Here is a 26,884-nt window from a genome sequence, read left to right on the forward strand (position 1 = left end):
TTTACATTTGTGTAGGCCACATTAGCTCATATTAAAGTCTAGTCCACACTTTAGAAAATTAGTGTTTCTTATACCTGTTAGGAGGAGTTGTTCAGGAATAAGCACACAAATCCGTTAGTACTTTTCTGCTTATCTTTATCAGTCAACCAAGATGAAGAAGGCAGTGAGTAAGGCACGTGGGCGTGGGCGCGGAGCAGGGAGGGGACGTGGGGATTCTGTGCCTGCTGCGGGCACCGGTGACTCATCAGCACCCACTTTCACAAGGGAACAGTCATTCATGCGCAGCTTTGTCGCAGAGCGCCGTACACTGCTGCTGCGTGAAGAACAAATTGAAGCCGTTGTCGGATGGATGGCAGCTAATGCATCAACTTCAATTAGTGCCACATCCTCTCAGACACAGAGCACTGGAGAGCAGCCATCTGTCTCTTCACCACCTGCCAAATTGCCCAGGCAGACAGAGAGCCCAGGACAGGAGCCGTCTCTACTTCTGTTCTCTGAATCTCTTGGCTTGGAAACAGGGGGCCAGCCAAGCAGCATTGGAGAAATGGAAGAAGAGGCAGGGTGCAGTGATGCCCAACAGCTTTTTCTCTCTTCCTCTGAAGAGGCGGGTGGGCCAGTGGCTCCGGTCACCACATCGCAGGCCGCATCAGCTGATGATGACACTCAGGTGCCACTTACTGGTGCGTGCTCTGCTGCTGAGACTACCCAGGAGGAGCAGTTGGGGGCAGAGGGTAGTGTAGATGATGAGGTCCTTGACCCATCTTGGCGTGAGGGACAGGAAGGTGGTGGGAGCAGCTCTGAGGAAGAGATTCCCCGTACGGCCCAAAGAGGGAGAGGGAGGGGGAAGACTGCGGATCCTGCAGCCTCCGCTTTGGCACCCGTTAGGAGCATGTCTCTTCCAAAAGCCAAAAAGGGCGCTCCCAAGACTTGCAGTGCCTGGTCCTTTTTTGACACAGTTGCAGATGACATTTGCTATGTCAAATGCAAGGTTTGTCATCACAAAGTAAAAAGAGGTCGAAATGTCAGCAACCTCAATACCTCCAACATGTGGAAACATGTGCGCAACAGGCACGCGGCGGAGTTACAAAAACACACTGAAGAGCTAGGCCAAACAACAGCGGCAGCTACCACCTCTTCAGCTCGTGTTGCCTCTTCCTCCAGCTCACACGCAGCTGGTTCGGCTTCCTCCCAGGATCGCCGTGGAAGAACCTCTGGCCCTGTTGTCCAGAGACCCGCTGTAATTCCACCCGCAGCACCACTTTCCCAGTCATCCACACACTCCCAGCCCAGTCTACAGCCATCGGTAGTACAGGCATGGGAGAAAAGGCGGCCTTTCTCGTCAAACCACCCACGAGCACAGGCTCTGACTGCAGGCATTGCCAAACTTCTGTCACTGGAAATGCTGTCATTCAGGCTGGTGGAGACTGACAGCTTCCGTGACTTGATGTCATTGGCAGTCCCACAGTACAATGTGCCCAGCCGCTTTTACTTCAGCAGGCAAGCCGTCCCTGCCCTGCACAAGCATGTGGAGGGACACATAAAACACGCGCTACTGAACGCCGTCAGTAGCAAGGTCCACCTCACCACCGATGCGTGGACCAGTCAACATGGACAGGGGCGATACCTTTCCCTCACTGCCCATTGGGTTAATGTCGTTGAGCCGGGTACAGACCGTGCGAGTGGCGCAGGACGTGTCCTGCCCACTCCAAGGATTGCAGGAATCCATTCTGTACGCATTGACTCCTCCTCCTACACCAGTTCCTCAGAATCATCGCTGCAGGAGCCGTCACAGTCCACCTCCACATGGACCCGTGATGAACGTGTACCTGTTACGACCGACATGAGCACAGCCGTGGCCAAACGTCAACAGGCCGTCTTGAAATTAATTTATTTGGGGAATCGAAGCCACACAGCGCAGGAGCTCTGGAATGCCATCAAGCAGGAGAGCGATGTGTGGTTTGTGCCAGCGAATCTCCAGCCAGGCATGGTAGTGTGTGATAATGTCCGAAATCTGGTGGCAGCTCTGGGCCTCGGCAACCTCACTCACATCCCATGTCTGGCACATGTGCTCAATTTGGTCGTGCAGAGTTTTCTGAGGGACTATCCGGATCTTGATGCACTGCTGCACAAGGTCCGCCTAGAGTGTGCTCACTTGCGGCGTTCCAGCACGGCAAAAGCGCGCATTGCAGCTCTGCCGGAACATCGCATCATATGTGACCTACCTACCAGGTGGAATTCCACGTATATGTTGGAGCGGTTGTGTGAGCAGCAGCAAGCTGTAATGGAGTACCAGCTGCTTCAGGCGCAAAGAAGTCGCAGTCAGCGCCGTACAGACTTCACAACCACAGAGTGGGCCACTATGAATGACGTCTGCCAGGTTTTGCGTCCCTTTGATTATTCCACGCGGATGGCGAGTGCAGATGATGCACTAGTCAGCATGACTGTCCCCCTTATCTGCCTGCTTGAAAAATCACTGCAAGCGCTAAGGGATGATGTTGTGGAAGAGGTGGAGGATGAGGATTCACCATTTCCATCATCTTCTGGACAGTCAGCGCCACGTGGTTCCTCACAAACGCGTAAGCAGGGGACAGTTTGTGAGGAGGATGAGGAGGAGTCAATGGAGGAGGAAGACATCCGTCCAGAGGAGGGAGTTACACAATTGTCCAGTACTCAGTGTGTACAGCGAGGGTGGGGTGATGACGAGCGGGCAGAGATCACGCCTCCAGCAGGGGACAGCATTTCTTGGGCAGTTGGCAGTCTGCAGCACATGGTGGATTACATGCTGCAGTGCCTGAGAAACGACCGCCGCATCGCCCACATTCTCAACATGTCTGATTATTGGGTGTTCACCCTCCTCGATCCTCGCTACCGGGACAACGTAGAAAGCCTCATCACACCGTTGAACCGGGAGCGAAAAATGCGGGAGTACCAAGACACACTGGTCAATTCCATCATCTTCTCCATTCCAACTGAGAGAAGTGCTGCTAGTGCATTCCAAAGCAGCTCAGTGCGTCCAGGCAGTGGTGGAGGCTCTGCACAAAGAGGGAGCAGAAGCAGTGCCTCTGCCCAAGGCAAGACCAGTATGGCCCAACTGTGGCACAGTTTTCTGTGCCCGCCACAAAAGTCTACACCATCACAGACGGCTCCAGTCAGCAGGAGGCAACGGTTCCGTCAGATGGTGACAGACTACATGTCTTGCCCTCTTGCTGTACTCCCAGATGGCTCTTCACCCTTTCAAGTTTTGGGTCTCAAACCTGGATACATGGCCAGAGCTAAGCCAGTATGCATTGGAGGTGCTGTCTTGCCCTGCGGCCAGTGTATTATCGGAACGTGTCTTTAGTGCTGCAGGTGGTGTACTAACTGACCGTCGCATGCGACTATCCTCCGATAACGTTGACCGGCTTACTTTCCTGAAAATGAACAAGGCCTGGATCTCGCAGGAATTTGCCACTCCTCTTCCTGATTAAATAATTAGGTGACTGTCTACAGTATCCAGGTCTCCTGTTGTGTTCATCTTTCTACCACCTGAACTTAAATTCCTGGGCTCCAACACCGCCAGTTGAGGCTCAGAAGTGCCGTCTGCACAGTCAAAACATACGACCCAGTGTTATTGGGTTTCAGTAACGTCAGCTGATCCCCAGCTGTGTAGCCGGCAATGTGTCCTGCGACCGCCACGCTGACACAACAACTGAAATGTAAGGGAACCTGTCCCCCCCCCCTAGGCGTTTGTTACTGAAAGAGCCACCTTGTACAGCAGTAATGCTGCACAAGGAAAAGGTAGCTATTTTTGTTTAGCTCCTTGCACACGCAGAACTTAACACTTATAAAATGTGTCCACTGATACCGTAAAACCGTCCCGGAGGTGGGACTTTCCTTCGTAATATGACGCAGCACAGCCGTCATTCCTTCCCCCCTGGCGCCGTGCCCCGGCTCCTCAGCGTTGTTTGATTCCGTCCCGGAGCCTGCGCTGTTAAGTTATCCCTTGGCCAGGCACACTTAGCGCTGCCCGTCTTCTGACATCATTTGGTGTCAGGATGGCTGCGCCTGTGCGGCCGCGCTGGCCGAGAGCCCGCCTCGCAGTGTCTTCTGATTTAATCCCACTGGGGGCCTGAGATCCATGGACATGCGCAGTGCATATCTGAACCTCCACCTCTCACTCATCTCCCTACGGCTTCTTCAGACTGTGCGGTGTCAGCTGGTCCCTAATAGCATGCCACGGCCGTGACACCGCACAGTCTTAAGAAGCCGTAGGGAGGGGAGTGAGAGGCGAGGATATGCACTGCGCATGGCCACGGATCTCAGGCCCGCGGTGGGATTAAATCAGAAGACACTGCGAGGCGGGCTCTCGGCCAGCGCGGCCGCACAGGCGCAGCCAGCCTGACACCAAATGATGTCAGAAGATGGGCAGCGCTAAGTGTGCCTGGCCAAGGGATAACATAACAGCGCAGGCTCCGGGACGGAATCAAACAACGCTGAGGAGCCGGGGCACGGCGCCAAGGGGGTAGGAATGACGGCTGTGCTGCGTCATATTACGAAGGAAAGTCCCACCTCCGGGACGGTCACACGGTATCAGGGGACACATTTTATAAGTGTTTAGTTCTGTGTTTGCAAGGAGCATCATGAAAAGAGCCACCTTTTCCTTTTGCATCTTTTTTGCTGCACAAGCTGGCTCTTTCAGCTACAAACGCCTTGGGGGGGGGGGGTTAAAGGTTCCCTTTCGACTTTCTCCAATCAGGCTTCGGCCTACATTGTGTTCCTCTGCTTCTCCTCCTGTCCCTGGGCTCCAACACCGCTAGTTGTTGCCTGGTAGTGCTGTACGCACAGTCAACAGTCCCTCCTCTGTTATTGGGGTTCAGTAACGTCAGCTGTTCCCCTGCTGTGTGTGTGGCAATCCCTCCCATCTCCTCCACCTCCACCTCCCCCTCCTGTCCCTGGGCTCCAACACCGCTAGTTGCCGTCCAGTAGTGCTGTACGCACAGTCAACAGTCCCTCCTCTGTTATTGGGGTTCAGTAACGTCAGCTGTTCCCCTGCTGTGTGTGTGGCAATCCCTCCCATCTCCTCCACCTCCACCTCCCCCTCCTGTCCCTGGGCTCCAACACCGCTAGTTGCCGTCCAGTAGTGCTGTACGCACAGTCAACAGTCCCTCCTCTGTTATTGGGGTTCAGTAACGTCAGCTGTTCCCCTGCTGTGTGTGTGGCAATCCCTCCCATCTCCTCCACCTCCCCCTCCTGTCCCTGGGCTCCAACACCGCTAGTTGCCGTCCAGTAGTGCTGTACGCACAGTCAACAGTCCCTCCTCTGTTATTGGGGTTCAGTAATGTCAGCTGTTCCCCTGCTGTGTGTGTGGCAATCCCTCCTACCTCCTCCTACCTCCTCCACCTCCTCCTCCTCCACCTGTCCCTGGGCTCCAACACCGCTAGTTGCCGTCCAGAAGTGCTGTACGCACAGTCAACAGTCCCTACTCTGTTATTGGGGTTCAGTAACGTCAGCTGTTCCCCTGCTGTGTGTGTGGCAATCCCTCCTATCTCCTCCTACCTCCACCTCCCCCTCCTGTCCCTGGGCTCCAACACCGCTAGTTGCCGTCCAGTAGTGCTGTACGCACAGTCAACAGTCCCTCCTCTGTTATTGGGGTTCAGCACCGCCAGCTGTTCCCCTGCTGTGTGTGTGGCAATCCCTCCTACCTCCTCCTACCTCCTCCACCTCCTCCTCCTCCACCTGTCCCTGGGCTCCAACACCGCTAGTTGCCGTCCAGAAGTGCTGTACGCACAGTCAACAGTCCCTCCTCTGTTATTGGGGTTCAGTAACGTCAGCTGTTCCCCTGCTGTGTGTGTGGCAATCCCTCCTATCTCCTCCTACCTCCACCTCCCCCTCCTGTCCCTGGGCTCCAACACCGCTAGTTGCCATCCAGTAGTGCTGTACGCACAGTCAACAGTCCCTCCTCTGTTATTGGGGTTCAGTAACGTCAGCTGTTCCCCTGCTGTGTGTGTGGCAATCCCTCCTACCTCCTCCTACCTCCTCCACCTCCTCCTCCTCCACCTGTCCCTGGGCTCCAACACCGCTAGTTGCCGTCCAGAAGTGCTGTACGCACAGTCAACAGTCCCTCCTCTGTTATTGGGGTTCAGTAACGTCAGCTGTTCCCCTGCTGTGTGTGTGGCAATCCCTCCTATCTCCTCCTACCTCCACCTCCCCCTCCTGTCTCTGGGCTCCAACACCGCTAGTTGCCGTCCAGTAGTGCTGTACGCACAGTCAACAGTCCCTCCTCTGTTATTGGGGTTCAGTAACGTCAGCTGTTCCCCTGCTGTGTGTGTGGCAATCCCTCCTACCTCCTCCTACCTCCACCTCCCCCTCCTGTCCCTGGGCTCCAACACCGCTAGTTGCCGTCCAGTAGTGCTGTACGCACAGTCAACAGTCCCTCCTCTGTTATTGGGGTTCAGTAACGTCAGCTGTTCCCCTGCTGTGTGTGTGGCAATCCCTCCTACCTCCTCCTACCTCCACCTCCCCCTCCTGTCCCTGGGCTCCAACACCGCTAGTTGCCGTCCAGTAGTGCTGTACGCACAGTCAACAGTCCCTCCTCTGTTATTGGGGTTCAGTAACGTCAGCTGTTCCCCTGCTGTGTGTGTGGCAATCCCTCCTACCTCCTCCTACCTCCTCCACCCCCTCCTCCTCCACCTGTCCCTGGGCTCCAACACCGCTAGTTGCCGTCCAGTAGTGCTGTACGCACAGTCAACAGTCCCTCCTCTGTTATTGGGGTTCAGTAACGTCAGCTGTTCCCCTGCTGTGTGTGTGGCAATCCCTCCTACCTCCTCCTACCTCCACCTCCCCCTCCTGTCCCTGGGCTCCAACACCGCTAGTTGCCGTCCAGTAGTGCTGTACGCACAGTCAACAGTCCCTCCTCTTTTATTGGGGTTCAGTAACGTCAGCTGTTCCCCTGCTGTGTGTGTGGCAATCCCTCCTATCTCCTCCACCTCCACCTCCCCCTCCTGTCCCTGGGCTCCAACACCGCTAGTTGCCGTCCAGTAGTGCTGTACGCACAGTCAACAGTCCCTCCTCTGTTATTGGGGTTCAGTAACGTCAGCTGTTCCCCTGCTGTGTGTGTGGCAATCCCTCCTATCTCCTCCACCTCCACTTCCCCCTCCTGTCCCTGGGCTCCAACACCACTAGTTGCCGTCCAGAAGTGCTGTCCGCACAGAGCCAAACACCTCGCCAATGTGTTAGTGGGGTTCAGCACCGCCAGCTGTTCCCCTGAACAGCCGTAGGGAGATGAGTGAGAGGTGGAGGTTCAGATATGCACTGCGCATGTCCATGGATCTCAGGCCCCCAGTGGGATTAAATCAGAAGACACTACGAGGCGGGATCTCGTCCAGCGCGGCCGCACAGGCTCAGCCAGCCTGACACCAAATGATGTCAGAAGACGGGCAGCGCAAAATGTGTGCATGGCCAAGGGCTAACCTAACAGCGCAGGCTCCGGGACTGATTCAAACAACGCTGAGGAGGCGGCGCACGGCGCCAAGGGGGTAAGAATGACGGCTGTGCTGCGTCACATCACAAAGGAAAGTTCCACCTACCGGACGGTATCACGGTAGGAGGGGACACTTTTTATAAGTGTTAGGTTCAGCATGTGCAAGGGCCATAATTAAAAGAGCTAAGTTTACCTTTTCCAGCATTAGTGCTGTACACGATGGCTCTTTCAGCTACAAACGCCTGGGGGGGGGGTTAAAGTTTCCCTTTCAACTTGCTCCAGTGCAGGCTTCGGCCTACACTCTGCTCCCTCTCCTCCTCCTGCTGACCCTGGGCTCTAACACCGCCAGTTGGGGCCCAGATGTGCTAGCTGCACAGAGCCAAACACCAGCCAATGTGTCAGTGGGGTTCAGCACCGCCAGCTGTTCCCCTGCTGTGTAGCCGGCAACGTGTCCTGCAACAGCCACGCAGACACAAGAACTGAAATTGAAGGAAACCTGTCCCCCCTCCCCCAGGCGTTTTTACGTTTTACAGCCACCTTGTACGACAGTAATGCTGCATGTGTGCAAGGTGGCTCAGAAACTTATTCTCCTTGCCCATGTTGAAGTGAACACATCTAAAAATGAGTCCTCTGCGACCATTAAAACGTCCCTCAGGTGTGATTTTCCTTTGTATTGACACGCAACAAGCTCCTTGGTAGCGCTGCCCGTCTTCTGGCATAATTGTTTGGCTGCCTGCGCCTCTGCGGCCGCCTTGCCCCACACAACGCCCCTCGGTGTCTTATTTATTTGGACTGTGAGGGTGTGATTGATGGGCATGAACGGTGCATTTCTTCGCCTGTCCCTCATCTCCTTCCGCCTTCTTCGGACTGTGCGTCTTCATGGCCGTGGCATGCGATAAGGGATCAGCTGACGCCGCATAGTCTGAAGCGGGTGTAAGAGCCCAAGCGAGAGGCGAACATATGTACTGCGCCAGGCCATGAATCCCAGCCCCGCAGTGTTTTAACAATGTTAAGACACTGGGGGGCTGGGATTCATGGTCATCGCAAACCGCAACAGCCGACATAACATGATGTCAGAAGATGGGCAGCGCTAACAGCGCTAGGCCAGGGGATAACACGACAGCGCAGACTCCTGTACAGCAAATAACAACGCTCAGGAGGCAGCACCCAGCACCAAGGTGGGATTCTTGACATCTGTGCTGCGTCTCATTACGAAGGGAACTCGCGCCTCCAACACAGTTTGACTGTATAAAGGGCTAAATGTTATACGTGTTTCATTCAGCGTGTGCAAGGAGAAAAATTAAAAGAGCAACCTTTGACTTGTGCAGCACTACTGCTGCATAAGCTGTGGCTCTTCTACTGTGTAACCCCTGAGGGGGGGTTAAAGGTTACCTTTGAAATTGGTTCAATTAGGCTTCGGCCTACACTCTGCTCCCCCTGCAGAGCCCGGGCTCCAACACCGCCAGTTGGGGCCCGGTACTGCTAGCTGCACAGAGAAAAACACCAGCCAATGTGTCAGTGGGGTTCAGCACCGCCAGCTGTTCCCCTGCTGTGCAGCCGGCAACGTGTCCTGCAACAGCCACGCAGGCACAACAGACCCAAAGCTGCCGCCAGTGCAGGCTTCGGCCTACACTCTGCTCCATCTCCTCCTCCTGCTGACCCTGGGCTCTAACACCGCCAGTTGGGGCCCGGTACTGCTAGCTGCACAGAGAAAAACACCAGCCAATGTGTCAGTGGGGTTCAGCACCGCCAGCTGTTCCCCTGCTGTGTAGCCGGCATCGTGTCCTGCAAAAGCCACGCAGACACAAGAACTGAAATTGAAGGGAACCTGTCCCCCCTCCCCCAGGCGTTTGTACGTTTTCCAGCCACCTTGTACAGCGGTAATGCTGCATGTGTGCAAGGTGGCTCATAAACGTATTCTCCTCGCACATGTGGAACTGAAAACACGTCTGAAATGTGTCCTCTGTGTGACCATTTAACCGTCCCGGTGGTGTGACTTTCCTTTGTAATGACACGCTGCAACCCCCTTGGTAGCGCTGCCCGTCTTCTGGCATCATTGTTTGGCTGCCTGCGCCTCTGCGGCCGCCCTGACCCACACAACGCCCCTCGGTGTCTTATTTCTTGGGACTGCGAGGGTGTGATTGATGGGCATGAGCAGTGCATCAGTTCGCCTGTCCCTCATCTCCTTCCGCCTTCTTCAGACTGTGCGGCTTCATGGCTGTGGCATGCGATAAGGGATCACCTGACGCCGCACAGTCTGAAGCGGGTGTAAGGACCCGAGTGTGAGAAGCGAACATATGTGCTGCGCCAGGCCATGAATCCCAGACCCGCAGTGTTTTAACAATGTTAAGACACTGCGGGGCTGGGATTCATGGTCATCGCGAACCGCACCGGCCAACATTAAATGATGTCAGAAGATGGGCAGCGCTAACAGCGCTAGGCCAGGGGATAACACGACAGCGCAGACTCCTGTACAGCAAATAACAACGCTCAGGAGGCTGCACCCAGCACCAAGGTGGGATTCTTGACATCTGTGCTGCGTCTCATTACGAAGGGAACTCGCGCCTCCAACACAGTTTGACTGTATAAAGGGCTAAATGTTATACGTGTTTCATTCAGCGTGTGCAAGGAGAAAAATTAAAAGAGCAACCTTTGACTTGTGCAGCACTACTGCTGCATAAGCTGTGGCTCTTCTACTTTGTAACCCCTGAGGGGGGGTTAAAGGTTACCTTTGAAATTGGTTTAATTAGGCTTCGGCCTACACTCTGCTCCCCCTGCAGAGCCCGGGCTCCAACACTGCCAGTTGGGGCCCGGTACTGCTAGCTGCAAAGAGAAAAACACCAGCCAATGTGTCAGTGGGGTTCAGCACCGCCAGCTGTTCCCCTGCTGTGCAGCCGGCAACGTGTCCTGCAACAGCCACGCAGGCACAACAGACCCAAAGCTGCCGCCAGTGCAGGCTTCGGCCTACACTCTGCTCCATCTCCTCCTCCTGCTGACCCTGGGCTCTAACACCGCCAGTTGGGGCCCGGTACTGCTAGCTGCACAGAGAAAAACACCAGCCAATGTGTCAGTGGGGTTCAGCACCGCCAGCTGTTCCCCTGCTGTGTAGCCGGCATCGTGTCCTGCAAAAGCCACGCAGACACAAGAACTGAAATTGAAGGGAACCTGTCCCCCCTCCCCCAGGCGTTTGTACGTTTTCCAGCCACCTTGTACAGCGGTAATGCTGCATGCGTGCAAGGTGGCTCATAAACGTATTCTCCTCGCACATGTGGAACTGAAAACACGTCTGAAATGTGTCCTCTGTGTGACCATTTAACCGTCCCGGTGGTGTGACTTTCCTTTGTAATGACACGCTGCAACCCCCTTGGTAGCGCTGCCCGTCTTCTGGCATCATTGTTTGGCTGCCTGCGCCTCTGCGGCCGCCCTGACCCACACAACGCCCCTCGGTGTCTTATTTCTTGGGACTGCGAGGGTGTGATTGATGGGCATGAGCAGTGCATCAGTTCGCCTGTCCCTCATCTCCTTCCGCCTTCTTCAGACTGTGCGGCTTCATGGCCGTGGCATGCGATAAGGGATCAGCTGACGCCGCACAGTCTGAAGCGGGTGTAAGGACCCGAGTGTGAGAGGCGAACATATGTGCTGCGCCAGGCCATGAATCCCAGACCCGCAGTGTTTTAACAATGTTAAGACACTGCGGGGCTGGGATTCATGGTCATCGCGAACCGCACCGGCCGACATTAAATGATGTCAGAAGATGGGCAGCGCTAACAGCACTAGGCCAGGGGATAACACGACAGCGCAGACTCCTGTACAGCAAATAACAACGCTCAGGAGGCTGCACCCAGCACCAAGGTGGGATTCTTGACATCTGTGCTGCGTCTCATTACGAAGGGAACTCGCGCCTCCAACACAGTTTGACTGTATAAAGGGCTAAATGTTATACGTGTTTCACGGGCAGAGCCTTTGGCTTAGGTGCCTCCCTCTGGGTATCCGAGTTCCACCAACGTCAGGTGGTCCTTGGTAGTGCTTTCAGGCACGGGTACCTCCTGCTTAGTAACCGGGATCCAGTAACGTCAGCTGGTCCTCAGTAGTTCCATTGGCTCTTGGACCTTCGGGTAGCCATCCGAGTTCCAGTTCCATCAGCTGTTTCTCGGCATTTTCTCAGCCTTCTTGTACCTTCTGCTTCATTTCCAAGTTCAAGAGACTAAACACGATGACCCGGAAGACCACCCCTAAGATGACGACGACACCAGAGACGACAACCACCGTGATGACGACGACCCTGGAGACGATGACCCTGAAGACCACCCCGATGACGACGACCCCGGAGACGACAACCACCGTGATGACGACGACCCTGGAGACGATGACCCTGAAGACCACCCCGATGACGACGACCCCGGAGACGACGACCCTGGAGACGACGACGACCTGGAAGACCGAGAAGCAGAAGAACAAGAGGCTGCAGAACAAAGAGCAGAAGAACATTAAGCATAAGACTAAATATCAGAGCAAAAGATATTATCTAAATTATAAGCAGAAGAAGACTAAGCAGTGTATGGGGGTGAGTCCGTTCCTCCTCGTGGTGCCCCTGGATAAAGCCTGATACTGCAGGCCAAACTGAACGCGGACAAATGTAACTGTTTTGTGACAGGCAGAACGGAAGGTGTAATCTTCAAACTTTTATAGATAACAACTACGGGAATGCCTGTCACAAATAAGAATATGATGAAGAAGTTGAATATGAAGAAGATAATAGTAAAATAAAAAGAATATGAACAATGTAACCAAAAAAATAATAGGTAGAAGATGAAGAAGAAGATGAATAAGGTGAAGAAGTTGATGTCAAAGAAGCTGATGATGAGGATAATGAAGAAGAAAGTGTGGGAGAAGTAAAAAAGAAGGTGAAGGGCGTGGAAGTAGTGAAACATCAATATCTGACAAAATAAAATAAAAAAAAATAACAGTCAAAATCTTTCTAACGCCGAACGTCATAAAAAAAAATAAAAATCCTGCTATTCTATTTGATTGGGCTAAACCTCTGTGCCTTTAATGTCTCCGCCACCTCCCCCAATACATCCTACATTATTCTTAGTTGTTTTCCTTCATGTACAATGAACCTACAAGTTTATAAAGGGTTTATTTTAATTCTGATATTTTCGTCCCATTGACTTGCATTGGGATCGGGTATCGGTATCGGATTAGATCCGATACTTTGACGGTATCGGCCGATACTTTCCGATACCGATACTTTCCGATATCGGAAGGTATCGCTCAACACTACACATGATATGTTGAAGGCCTTGTTACAGATTTATAATCTGAGGCCCAGGAGCATCAAGTTAAGACTCTGATGGGTCAGATAACTTAGGCCTTGCTTACTAGTTTTTCTTTTTCTTATGTTTTTTTATTGTGTGACTTGCCTCAAGAATGCTGAAATAAAATAATGATAAAGAAACAGCTGACTGAGAAACAAAGTAACAAATAGTACTGCATGTTCACTCTTGTGCTTCTCCTTAGGGCTCAAATTCCATTGAGTATCTGATTCCATTCTGTTAGGTCACTGACGGCAGGTAAATACACAGGGTGTGAAAATGTAAGTGAAAGGTACAGATATCCCAGCCTCGTGATTCTGGGTGGTGATTTGTACTTAGCCTCCATTTTAATTGTGAAAAATAGTTGTCAGTATATGGCCTTAGCCTATATAGATTGAATATTGCACATTATGCACAATATATTCAGAAATTCATTATTTATATCACTCATCTAACTTTTAGGAAATGGCAGTAATTAGATGTCAAGGAAAGGGTAAAAAAAAGTGTACTGGAATTTCCCAGGAATTGTGCCGAACAATGGCCCGATGAGCGCCTGATTCAATCATATGTCCCTTGTAGATTGTGAGCCCTCGTGGGCAGGGTCCTCTCTCCTCCTGTACCAGTATTGTTTAGGATTATTGTACCTGTTTTTATTATGTATCCCCCTTTTCACATGTAAATCGCCATGGAATAAATAGCACTATAATAATAAATAATAATAATAAATAATGAGTAATGGATCATTATCCTATATAGACTGCATATTGCACATTATATATATACAGTATATATATATATACACACACACATAATGTGCAATATCCAATCCATATAGGATAATAATCCATTACACGTAAAGTGCAATATCCAATCCAATATATAGACACAGACACACACACACCAAAGAATACAGCAGCATTCTGCTGCAAACATTGAAAACATTACATTTGGACGTCATTACTGCTATATAACTCATGTGAGCCCACCAGCCACAACAAGGCGTACAGCAACGTTCCCGACACCTCTCATCCTCACCCCTGTACACTGTGACACTTACTGTGTGTCATTGGCTTCGCTTTTCGAGTACATTTCCAGTAGTATTGTGTGTTATGCACACAGTCAGATTGTGGCTGTTTTCTAGAGAGCCATCCATTATGTGGCTTCATATAATATCCATACAGAAATGTTTCTGTGGCGCCCCTAGGGGTATTTGCCACAAAAATAGTTATTGACACCAAATACAAATATTAAAATAGCAAGACTGCACTACCATCTCCGGCCAGAAGGGGGAGCTCCAGAGACTCCCCTTGATCTATTCTGGTCTGAGAAAAGGACTGGCAGTTGGGTTGAGGAGCTGAAAGTGAGAGGTCGTATAACTGAACTCCTAACAGCCCTATGACGGATTATAGGCCCGTAATACCCATAGTAGGAAAAGAGGAATAGAGAAAAAGGACATTGTGAGAACCGGGTAGCAATAATTTCTACCCAAAATAGGCGCAGAGACGGATACCGGATCCGTGGCTATATTCGTTACATATAATACAGCAACCGGAAGAAAGTGAGGTGATATCAGCTTCACCAGGGTAAGACGCAGCAACAGACACAGAGTTCAGCGGTACTCCCAAAGGGGGTAAGCCGACAAAAAAGGACTCGGGTTGTCCATCGAACCAGAGCACAGAAGAGACAGATTGGGTCAGCAGCCAGTTCACATACAGCAGCAGGGCCATACAGAAACTGCGCATAATAAGAGGTGGAAATCCTGACAGGGTCAAAGTAATTCAGAGTTCTTAAACAGACTCCGGTGACAGTATTGGTTGCAAATCCCTTTTTGTTGAAGTAAACTGGTTAAACGTTTCAGCGCCTCAGTCTTTCATTTGGACAATAGCCATCGATCCAGGATTGGGGTCATCACAGTTGAGAGGACCTGCTGCTGATCAAGTAAGTGTCTGTTCCTTCATGATATCCCTTACATTGTGCATCGCCTGAGGCCACAGCACCGGTTCAAGCCACTAGTGACATCCCCCTCAAGAGACGGACCTCATTGATCTGGTGCTGGGTACCTCGGTCTCCCGGGCTTCACATTTCCCTCTGAACATATCAAGCTGGTAAATACATGTAAACTATATGTTCAGAACTTCACCCTTCAGAAGTATTGCGTCTCACACAGCAGATACCATACGGTGCTACACACAGCCACATGCATGGAGATTGCTATGTGATTATTTAGCCAAATATAAATATCAAGAATTATAAATGTGCCAGAAGAAATGAACACAGTCCAAATACCGCCTGATATCATGCAGATTTCCATATGGTATTATAATCCCATAAAGTGCTGCAGTTGAGAACAGGCTTACGGAGGCAGCTCAGTAAAGGCCATGTGGGCTCGCCAACGTGTGCACTCGGCATGCAAGCAGAAGCATATGCATAACCTTTCCATGTGGATACATTAGAATATGTGCATTCATCGCATCCACAGTGACTCAGGGATAAATCCCCCACCATAACATCTTGGAATAACATACAGAAGGTGTCCATCCTGAGAGCATGTGGGCTGCCGCAGCACCCTAACATTACCGGGCAAATATAGACTACACTGAAGGCTACAAACTTTAACTATGGCAGATTTTTGAAAAGCTGCAATTAACTGAAGGAGGAAGATATGAAAAAGATGGTGTTAGGACGTGGAATAAAGTGAACCCCACTGGGAAATACACGGCTATGTGACGTCTCCTGACACTTTGTGCCCACATACGAGCAGAAGGCTGCATAGTCTGAAGAAGCAAGCGATGGCATCCAGGAATAACAGCTCCAGACGTTGGAAGCAAACATACATGCCGTTTATCACCATCTCTTATAACAAGTATATGCACTGTGAAGCTCTGGCTTCATGAAGAAGGACACGTTGTTCTCTTGCTTGGGAATATCAGAGAACATGGTTTCAGGGTCATGGCTATTCTTAGAGTGATTGTTCCCGGACAAGGTCATTTATTGCCCACCTCTTAGGATTATCTGGTCTATCTGACCTATTAATTGTAAGGTTGTTAAATGGTTTACTGCTCTTTAAACATTGTGACTTGGAGAATTCTCTGAAAAGAATTGCAAGTAGCATTTTATAGATGGAAGCCTGTATTGGCAGGACTATTGGGTAACTGACCTAATAAATCAGTTGGTGAGGCTGAAAATAGAAAAACACGCAATACAATCTTGTGTTCGAAGAGAATCAATGCAATGAAGATTTGTAAATGTGGTTGAAAATGATCCTTAAAAGCCCTTGTAGACAAGAGCACAAGGTTATTTTCCATCCTGCCCAAACTGGCTGCAAGCTGCTGTGATTGGACGGTTATCAGGTCACTCAGTTCTGTGATCAAGTCTCAACATTAATCCATATCAGTGGAGCTTCAGTAGACAGAAAATCCCTACACAGAGTCTATTAAGGGCATGTTCAGAGATTTCTACCACTGATTCATTTGAATGGTGCATGCAAAGATTTATTTCCTGACAAAAAAAACTTTTTTTAAATAAAACTAAAGCCAAAAAAAACTGACACTCCACCGTGTAGAGGCTTGGGGTAAATAAATAACTACAAGACTGTGTGCACACAATGAGTTTTTGATGTTGCGTATTGTCGCTGCATAAAAATACAGCATTTTACAGTTCCAGCAAAGGTTATCTATTGTCTTATCTATTGCATTATTCCAGTGTCCTGTTGGGTATAAATATGGGACTCTTCAGATTTTGTGTTATTCTATGTCTGATGAAGAGACCTGAATAGTCTGGAAAGCTCAATATTTATTACCATCTTTTCAGTTGGCCATTAAAAGGAATCAACCACTGAGAACTATCAAATCTTAATATTTTTCTAGCAAAGGTTATGGGGATGTATCAAAGTGATTAAAAATTGAATTTTTAATACGGCACACTAGGGTTAGCCATTGTTAAGTGGGCGCATCATTTGCACTATATTTGTAGGGTGCCCACCTCCGTGGCTAGGCAGGATTACATATAGGGCTGAAATAGGTGCATTTTCACTTATATTGATGTATTGTGTTGTCATTAGTGTTGAGCATTCCGATACCGCAAGTATCGGGTATCGGACGATATTTGCGGTATCGGAATTCCGATACCGAGTTCCGATATTTTTGCGATATCGGAAATCGGGATCAGGATCCATATTCATGTAAAAAATAAAGAATAAAAATAAAAAATATGGATATACTCACCCACCAACGGCCCCTGGCTCGCAGCGGTGCAAGCGTCTGCCTCCGTTCCTAAGAATGCAGTGAGTGTAGGACCTGCGATGACGTCGCGGTCTTGTGATTGGTCGCGTGACCGCTCATGTGACCGCTCACGTGACCGCGACGTCATCGAAGGTCCTTCACTCTCTGCATTCTTAGGAATGGAGGCAGATGCTTGCAGTGGTGACAGCCAGGGCTCGTCCAAGGGTGAGTATATCCATATTTTTTATTTTTATTCTTTATTTTTTACATGAATATGGATCCCAGGGCCTGAAGGAGAGTTTCCTCTCCTCCAGACCCTGGGAACCATCCAGGATCGCTTCCGATATTTGTGTCCCATTGACTTGTATTGGTATCGGGTATCGGTATCGGCGATATCCGATATTTTTTGGATATCGGCCGATCCAATCCGATACCGATACTTTCAAATATCGGAAGGTATCGCTCAACACTAGTTGTCATACATTATCTTTTTTTTCAATTGTAATTTTTATTGAAAATGTTTCAAATTTTAGAGGAAAAGAAAAAATATTTAGGCATTTTAGATTTGTCACTATCACTTACAGGTTAACGACCAATCTTATGCTATAGTAATAGTTAAACATTTTCAAGTAGATAACGAGTCGAATTTTACAAACACACAGACTCAGCAGAAGGAAAGGGGGGGGGAAATGGTATGGAATGTTATGACCTACTTATATACATCTCATAGAGGTCATATATTTAACATAAACCAAAATGAATCCAAAGTCCTACATTATCTTTAAGAAATACAATGAGACCTTTAAATATATATCTATTTTTTGGTTTTGTCCCAGGGATTTTACTAAATGAGTAATAAAGATTATTGTTTTAAGAAGATATATATTAGAATATCAAAAACTCACCAAAAGTTCATTATGGGAATATAGCTTCAGAGTAAGCAGAACTGCTCACTAGTGATGAGCGAACGTGCTCCCACGGTAATTCCTACATGTGCTCAAGCTGCCTAACAGCTGCAAATCATGCAGCCGCAGGGACTGGAACATAATATACGAGCACGCCCAAGAGGCTCCGATAACACTAGAGCGTGCTCAGATAAGACGTTATCCGAGCATGTTCGTCCATCACTACTGCTCACCTTAGCGGGATGTGCTTATAACAGCCACAATTTGTCTGAAAAGCTCATAAAGATTGGACCAGCTGCTGCTCCTCCTTATACCGATTATGCCCAATAGTAACCACATAAGTGCAGTAGTGTAGAGGGAAAAACAAGGAACCACTGGGCACTGCCTCAGTACAGTGACCATACTTCTACCTATGAGCCGCCAGGTTTTCCAGCAACGCCTAATGGTTCTTTGTTTTTTCCTCTACAGTTTTCTGCCTTTCTAATAAATGGAATAGATTTTCAGTTCCAGGAATTTCAGCAAAAAAATCTGCCATGATTGAACTTACCCTTAATATTACTTATCACCCCTCCTATCCTCTTAGTGTTTGTTGGTACTCCCCAAGAAATGTCAATTGTGGAGAATTTTTTGTTTCTGATGGTTCAGTGGAAAATGATGATTTAATGACAGACATGCCACCAACTGGTGATCAAACTGGTGTCAATTTATTCAAATGTTTATTGGAGGAATAATAGAGGAACAGCACACTTTAGAGTTTTAAAGCAAAGAAATATAATTGGGGAAAATATTACAAGAAAAACAAGTCCTCTTTAAAAGGCCCACAGCATACGTTTCCTGTCATCGCCTTACCATAAGATCTTTTCTAGATGTTTGTTTTTCACGTACGTGTCCTATCCGTTATTCACGTACATCACCAGTGTAGTTTATGCAGCTATTCACACATTCATGTTTTTTTCTGGACCAAGTAGTCTACAAAAAAAAAACAAAAAACAGAGATTTGAGCTGAGCCATGGATCAAACTCGACAATGCAAGGTTATGAGTCCATGCAAAATGACTGACTTCGCTCATTACCATTTGGCCATTTTTCAACATTGTAGTGGATAGAAGAAGGTTTGTAATTTATTTATTTTTTTATATGAAAAAAATCACTGATGAAACTGGTGGTAAACACTGACCAGGCACTGATGAAACTCTTATTAAAAACACTGATTTTTTTGCATACATGAAAAATGACTGAAGTCTGAATGAGGCTGAATATGAATGTGGGACAATGCAGGTTCAACATCTAAATTATTTGGACCAAACTATGCCAAAGTTCTGGCACATTTGTGTTAGAAAAAACTCCCCCAGTGTTTCCAGGACTCAGACTCATGCATCAGATGCTTAAAGAGAACTTGTCAGCAGGATTTAGCTCTATAAACCTGCATGGCCTTAATGGCACTGTGATGCTGATTAATATGATATCTGATATTCAATATTTGCAGATGACACTAAACTCTGCAGGGTAATCAATACAGGGGAGGACAATTTTATATTACAGGATGATTTATGTAAACTAGAAGCTTGGGCTGATAAATGGCAAATGAGCTTTAATGGGGATAAATGTAAGGTCATGCACTTGGGTAGAAGTAATAAGATGTATAACTATGTGCTTAATTCTAAAACTCTGGGCAAAACCGTCAATGAAAAAGACCTGGGTGTATGGGTGGATGACAAACTCATATTCAGTGGCCAGTGTCAGGCAGCTGCTACAAAGGCAAATAAAATAATGGGATGCATTAAAAGAGGAATAGATGCTCATGAGGAGAACATAATTTTACCTCTATACAAGTCACTAGTGCGACCACACTTAGAATACTGTGCACAGTTCTGGTCTCCGGTGTATAAGAAAGACATAGCTGAACTGGAGCGGGTGCAGAGAAGAGCGACCAAGGTTATTAGAGGACTGGGGGGTCTGCAATACCAAGATAGGTTATTACACTTGGGGCTATTTAGTTTGGAAAAACGAAGACTAAGGGGTGATCTTATTTTAATGTATAAATATATGAGGGGACAGTACAAAGACCTTTCTGATGATCTTTTTAATCATAGACCTGAGACAGGGACAACGGGGGCATCCTCTACGTCTGGAGGAAAGAAGGTTTAAGCATAATAACAGACGCAGATTCTTTACTGTAAGAGCAGTGAGACTATGGAACTCTCTGCCGTATGATGTTGTAATGAGTGATTCATTAATTAAATTTAAGAGGGGACTGGATACCTTTCTGGAAAAGTATAATGTTACAGGGTATATACACTAGATTCCTTGATAAGGCGTTGATCCAGGGAACTAGTCTGATTGCCGTATGTGGAGTCGGGAAGGAATTTTTTTCCCCATGGTGGAGTTACTCTTTGCCACATGGGTTTTTTTTGCCTTCCTCTGGATCAACATGTTAGGGCATGTTAGGTTAGGCTATGGGTTGAACTAGATGGACTTACAGTCTTCCTTCAACCTTAATAACTATGTACTATGTATACTATGTATACTATGATATAAAAGGATTCACTGAGTGGCTGATGAAGTTTTCATAAAATGACGTCTTATGTGCTTCGGGGCAGGAAATAGGGGGCAAGATCTTCTACTGCACCTCCGCCCCTCACCAGTATCCTCTGCTTCTTGTACAGGTCACTGATTATTCATCCTTTTTAAAATTCCATGCCACTACTTTCATCATTGTGTGGGTGGCGTGTGTGCAGTATTAGTTGGCGTCCTGTGGGCGGCACGTGCGCAGTGAGTCGGCGTCCTGCATGCAGGACTTCAACAAATTGCCACCCGATGTGGCGTATGTGCAGATCAAGATATCAGCTCTGGGAAAAATTTACCGTACTCAGCCGAAATCTCGATCTGCACATGCATCGCCTCCGACACCATTTTATTGCAGTTCTGCACGCAGGGCGCCAACTAATACTGCGCACACGCCACCCACACATTGATGGAGATGGTGGCACGGAATTTTAAAAAGGAGGCAGGTCACTGACCTGTCACAGTGACTGTGCAAGAAGCAGAGGAGGCTGGTGGGGGTGAATAACAAGAAGACCCTGCCCACCCCGAAGCACAGAAGGCTTCACTTTATGAAAACTTCACAAGGTGAGTATTCAGCAGCCACTTAGCAGGTCCCTTCTCATCAGGTATCAGATTAATCAGCATCACAGTGCCATTATGGTCATGCCTTTAGTTTATATGGCTAAATCCTGCTGACAGGTTCTCTTTAACCCAGAGTGGTGGACATTCAGCGCTATTTAAGTATTTTACACCTCCTACTGTATAATCTAACCTGGACCTGTCTTATTTTGTGAAACACTGTGTCTATGTGAAAAAAACTTGCATATTAATTTAGGTTTAGGCAATAAAAATATTGGTGGGATGCTGTTGTAAGCTCATAGGAACAATTAGGAAGACAACAACCTTTTTTACAATCTCCAGTAACATACTGTTCTGTACCTGTAAGTAAGCAGAATCCTTACAGATACCATGGGGATATTTCACAACTCTCCACCAGTTTAATTCTGGTAAATCCTAATTGACTTTACTATAGTATCGGTATAGTAATATAAAGTACTATGATCTTTAGGGAGCACTTTAGTGGTGGAAAACATCATCTGTTCGGAATATTACCTCCTGATCTATATTTAATTTGTGGTCCCTGTCAATAAATAAAAAGTGCAACAGTAAACCCAGAAGAGTGGTGTGAAAATAAGCTCATAGAGGGGTTCAGTCTCACAAGGTGGTACAGACAACCTGTATATGGCGCATGATGGCATCTAAGGACTACGCTATATTCCCAATGTATACAGTTGTCTGGCTCACAAACCCTTTGAAGCCCTACTTTGCATTAACTTTTTTTTCCTGTGATTTAAATTGGTTCCCCATTTTCTAACAATTTTGGCTAAAGTCCTAGGGTCTAAGGTTTAACGTCTCTACTTGTGGAAAGTGAGGTGCCTGTGTAAGGACCAGAAGAAAAAGTGAAGGACAGCATCTAATCCAGGTGAAATGTAGAAAAATCTTTATTGTGCCAGATGCAATGTTTCAACCATAAAAGGTATTTTTCAAGCATGCACTACAGTCAAAGATGGCGGCCTTATGTGGGAAGTGATTGGAGGTTGTGAATCCACTTCCCATATAAGGCCGCCATCTTTGACTGTAATGCATGCTTGAAAAAGACCTTTTATGGTTGAAACATTGCATCTGGCACAATAAAGATTTTTCTACTTTTCACTTGGATTGGATGCTGTCCTTCACTTTTTCTTCTGGTATGTACTCTTCCATTTGGGTCCAGTGGAACTAGGACGGGCATCCCTCTATCGGTTGTGCTGTCGGCTATTCTCTAATGTAATGCCTGTGTAAGGAGACTTGTAGGCCATGAAATGCTCCTCTGGCACATTTATTATGCAAATTGCATCTTCAGAGAGGAAGGCTTAAACTGCAGAGCCACTTCCTGGATAGAGCAATCCTAAAAGTCAATATTAACTCTTTAATTAGACTTGACATATGACTTAGGATAAAAGCCAAACCAGAATCTTAATTTTCAGGCACGTTATCCTAAGTCATATGGTAAGACCAGTTAAAAGCTTAATATTGACTTTTAGGATCGCTACTTCCAATAGGTAGCACTACAGTTCAAGTCTCCTTCCTCTATGAAGAGGCAATTTGCATACTAATGTCCTAGAAACATTCATTTAATCCAGTGACTAATATAATGGAATTACTGGAGCAGTGCTGACGCCCACATTGTAAATCTGCTGCCCAATCACGTTGCAATCCAATCTGGCACATGGCCACTGATGGAGGGGCATATGATCTGACTTATCCATCAGCTGCTCTATAGAGCAATAATAGTGCTGTGTTATTGGAGGCAATTGAAGGACTAGCTTGGACCCCCACATAAGCTGCACTGTTCTGGACCGGAATTGGATGTTACTTGGGCATTTTTAGAAAATATTAAAACTCAGGGTCATTAAGCAGTGCCTAACATACAATTCCAAAACATTTTGGCATTTTCCTGTGGTAGTTTATGAAGAACCCCAAGGAGAACATTGCCAGAAAAAAAACACAATTTGTAGTGAAGGCTGCACTTTGATAAAAACAATGAACCTCAGGAATTCTGTAAAAATAGGAAAAACCCAAATGCTCTTCATAAAGACTTGTAACAGACTTGAGCAGTACAGGGGTTTTCCTGTTTCACATATTGCTATGCCCCGGCTGTAGTTTTTTTTTTTTAAATAACATCCTGCACTCTACTCTCCTTCCTTGAGACACCGGCCAGTTTCCACCACTGCTCCCAGTGACTGGAATGTGAGTTCAGTGCAGTTTGAAAAGGGCCCTCTTGTGTCTGTGTCCGCAAGTAGTGCCTTATCGGAAAGGGAAAACCACTTAAAGTCACATTAAAAAAATAAAACAAAATGTCAAATAGCTTTACAACAATATGGTTAATTTCTGCTCAAAACTCTGGGTAACCAATAAGCTAAGGCTTCTTTCACACTAGCATCGGCACAGGGCCGTCGCTATGCGTTGGCCCGACGTGCTGACGCGCGTTGTAAAAGTAATGCCCGACGTGGGCAGCGGAAGCAGTTTTACAACGCTTCCGCTGCCCCATTGTAATATCCGGGGAGGAGGGGGCGGAGTTTTGGCCGCGCATGCATGGTCGAAAATGGCAAACACGAAGCGCAAATAAACGTTACATGTAACATTTTTTTGTGCTGACGTGCAACGGTTGCGACGTGTGGCCATACGTCGCAATGCGTCGCTAATGAAAGTCTATGGGTAAAAAACGCATCCTGCAGACAACTTTGCAGGATGCGTTTTTTCTCAAAAATGACGCATTGCGACGTATGACAAACGACGCTAGTGTGAAAGTAGCCTTAGTTACATACCAGTTTTTGGTCACAATTTTAAGACGACATACTAAAACTTCATCCATCTATAGATCATAGTCTTCGTTTTACAACAGCAATCAAGTTGAATGGACTTCTTGAAGAAAAAGAGATCTGAAGATGAATTGGCCGCGATCTAATTAAAACAATGGTTTGACTTTAACTATTTTCTTGCAGCTCAGCAGGTGAAAATAATGCAGAGATCAAAAAATACTGGCTGCCTCCTCCTACTCCTCACACTGTGAGGTAATGGACCCACCTCAAATCCCACAGATTTATTCACAATTATTAATTATCGTCTAAAATTGTGTTCGCTGAATAATCCCACACAATAAGGCTATTTATAAAAAAGAAACAGATTTTTCTTTAACACACCAAAAGCCATTTTATCTTCCGCTGTTGACTGATCCATAACAATACACTCAGCTACATAAAAATATTAAGTGAGCAGCATTTCCTGACCTACATTTCAGACGTGGCATCTGCGCCCAGCAGTTAACTCCGCAAACGATTCAATATCAATGAATAATTTAGTCTGCTATATTGAACCTTTCATAAACCAGAAGCCTTTTCATTAAAGTTAATAAATATAAGCATTTCATTTTACACTCCTATTCCAATGGCATCAGCAGGCGAGGACGCACATGGAAACTTTCATTACTGAAGATATTGCCCGTTTTAGGACCATTAGTATGACCACTCTGGAGCAGGACACTACATATCTCCATGTTCTCCTGGTGACAATTGTGAGGTACTCCTTGGAGTGATGGTGACTTTCCTCCACTGTGACGTCATGTCTGCTCTGTGTCCTTATGCCGGACATTTTCCGACTCCCCTTACAACCAGTGCAGTGGGGGACACGGTCTACATTATCTTTTCCTAATCTTTTCTTTATTTTGTAATTGATACCATGAGTTTGTTATTTTGCTCTTCATTAAAACTTTTTATGAAGCTATATATTTGGCATAGTTCCAAGCCTATGGCCTCACTGTACTGATCATACGTTTTGCCTTGTGACCCAATCTCCACTTACTTTGGGACAAGTTTGCCTTTGGGACCTGCTTGGGACTAGTGCAATAATGTGCACTGTGACAAATTAATTATGATGTACAATAAATGTAATATCAGATATACAAGAGTAAGGTTTTAAAAGTAGTTTTATTATTTTATAAACCAATAGTTTACGTCAAAACAAGAAACTTTGTATCTCATTTGCTTCTTTCTCCTTCATGACTGATCAGTCATTCTCAAAATTCTCAATTTCCTGCGTAAAATCTGTAATCACTGAAGACAGAACCTACTGATAATATTCCATGTAAAAGGGAGAATAAGAGGGTGGAGAAAGAGAGAGGAGGTATAGAAAGAGCTCCTCCTGTCTACATAGATGACCTTTGCTTGACCTTTGTAGATGGGGGAGGGGAAGAGGGAGGAGCTTTGCCTACAGATCCTCCTTCTTCACCCTCCACTCTACAGAGAATCAGATCAGTAGTAGCTGCCATTTCCTCTCTGGCTTCACATAATACAGATTTTACCCTGGCCTTAAACTACAAGTTAGCAGGGCTGTCCATGCTCGGCGACCATCAAACTTAACTGAACTGGAATTGTTTTGTAAAGAGGAATGGTCAAAAATACCTTCATCCAGGATCCAGGAACTCATTAAAAGCTACAGGAAGTGACTAGAGGCTGTTATTTTTGCAAAAGGAGGATCTACTAAATATTAATGTCACTTTTCTGGTGAGGTGCCCATACTTATGCACCTGTCAAATTTTGTTTGAATGCAGATTGCACATTTTCTGTTAGTACAATAAACCTCATTTCAAGGCAGAAACATTACTGTGTCCAACAGTTATTACATATATGAAACTGAAATAGCTGTTGCAAAAAAAACAATTTTTATACAACATTAAGCTTAAGATTAATGGGGGTGCCCAAACTTTTTCATATAACTGTATGAGAGGCGCAAAAACTACGCATTGCACACTGAAAAATGATTCTCTATGGGGCAGCTCCTATCTGCCGTATATTTCGCAGCCGTATTTTACGGGCGTAGAAAATCGCAGCATGCTGCATTTGTCAGCGTATTGCACAAAAAATCTGCCAATGAAAGTCAATGGGGGCGACAAAAATATGGATTACACACGGACCAACACTGCGAGAAATACGCAGCGGTGTTCTATAGAAAAGCCGGCAATTCAGTGCGGTGTACAGTAAAATCACACTGACAGGTTTTATTAGAATAGGTAAAATAAATGTCTACACATGGAATAGGTAGATATATATATACACTATGTTCCAAATTATTATGCAAATTAAATTTTTATCGGATTTTCCTAAATGGTTGGTGCAAATGACAGTCAGTCTAATAAAAGTCATCACCCTTTAGAGTATACATCGAATTTTATTGAAGAAACCTCCCAATGGTAACAGCATAATCTCCAAAATGAATAAAAACTGAAAATGCACTGTTCCAAATTATTAGGCACAGTAGAATTTCTAAACATTTGATATGTTTTAAAGAACTGAAAATGCTCATTTGTGGAATGTGCAGCATTAGGAGGTCACATTCACTGAACAAAAAAGCTATTTAACTCCAAAACATCCTAACAGGCCAAGTTACATGTTAACATAGGACCCTTTCTTTGATATCACCTTCACAATTCTTGCATCCATTGAACTCGTGGGTTTTGGGAGAGTTTCTGCTTGTATTTCTTTGCATGAAGTCAGAATAGCCTCCCAGAGCTGCTGGTTTGATGTGAACTGCCTCACTCCCTCATAGATCTTTTGCTTTATGATACTCCAAAGGTTCTCTATAGGGTTGAGGTCAGGGGAAGATGGAGGCCACACCATGAGTTTATCTCCTTTTATGCCCATAGCAGCCAATGACTCAGAGGTATTCTTTGCAGCATGAGATGGTGCATTGTCATGCATGAAGATGATTTTTCTCCTGAAGGCATGTTTCTGCATTTCATACCATGGAGGAAAGTTGTCAGTCAGAAACTCTATATACTTTGAAAAGGTCATTTTCACACCTTCAGGAACCTTTAAGGGCCCTACCAGCTGTTTCTCCATGATTC

At 46.8% G+C, this 26,884-nt stretch overlaps 1 protein-coding gene across 2 annotated transcripts in view; it reads right to left on the minus strand.

Annotated features, from left to right (window-relative positions):
* The window catches only part of C8H1orf21 (chromosome 8 C1orf21 homolog), a 230,918-nt gene that overhangs the window by 163,152 nt on the left and 40,882 nt on the right, over nt 1-26,884 (minus strand). Inside the window, exon 2 of one of the 2 annotated variants that reach the window (XM_077278794.1) lies at nt 18,749-18,868. The exons of the other annotated variant lie outside the window; for it this stretch is intronic. The gene's annotated coding sequence lies outside the window, so the exon portion shown is untranslated. The remainder of the gene's footprint in view (nt 1-18,748; nt 18,869-26,884) is intronic. 2 annotated transcript variants of the gene reach the window in all.

The sequence above is a fragment of the Ranitomeya variabilis genome, chromosome 8, assembly GCF_051348905.1.
Source record: "Ranitomeya variabilis isolate aRanVar5 chromosome 8, aRanVar5.hap1, whole genome shotgun sequence".
In the NCBI taxonomy this organism is placed as follows: Eukaryota; Metazoa; Chordata; class Amphibia; order Anura; family Dendrobatidae; genus Ranitomeya; species Ranitomeya variabilis.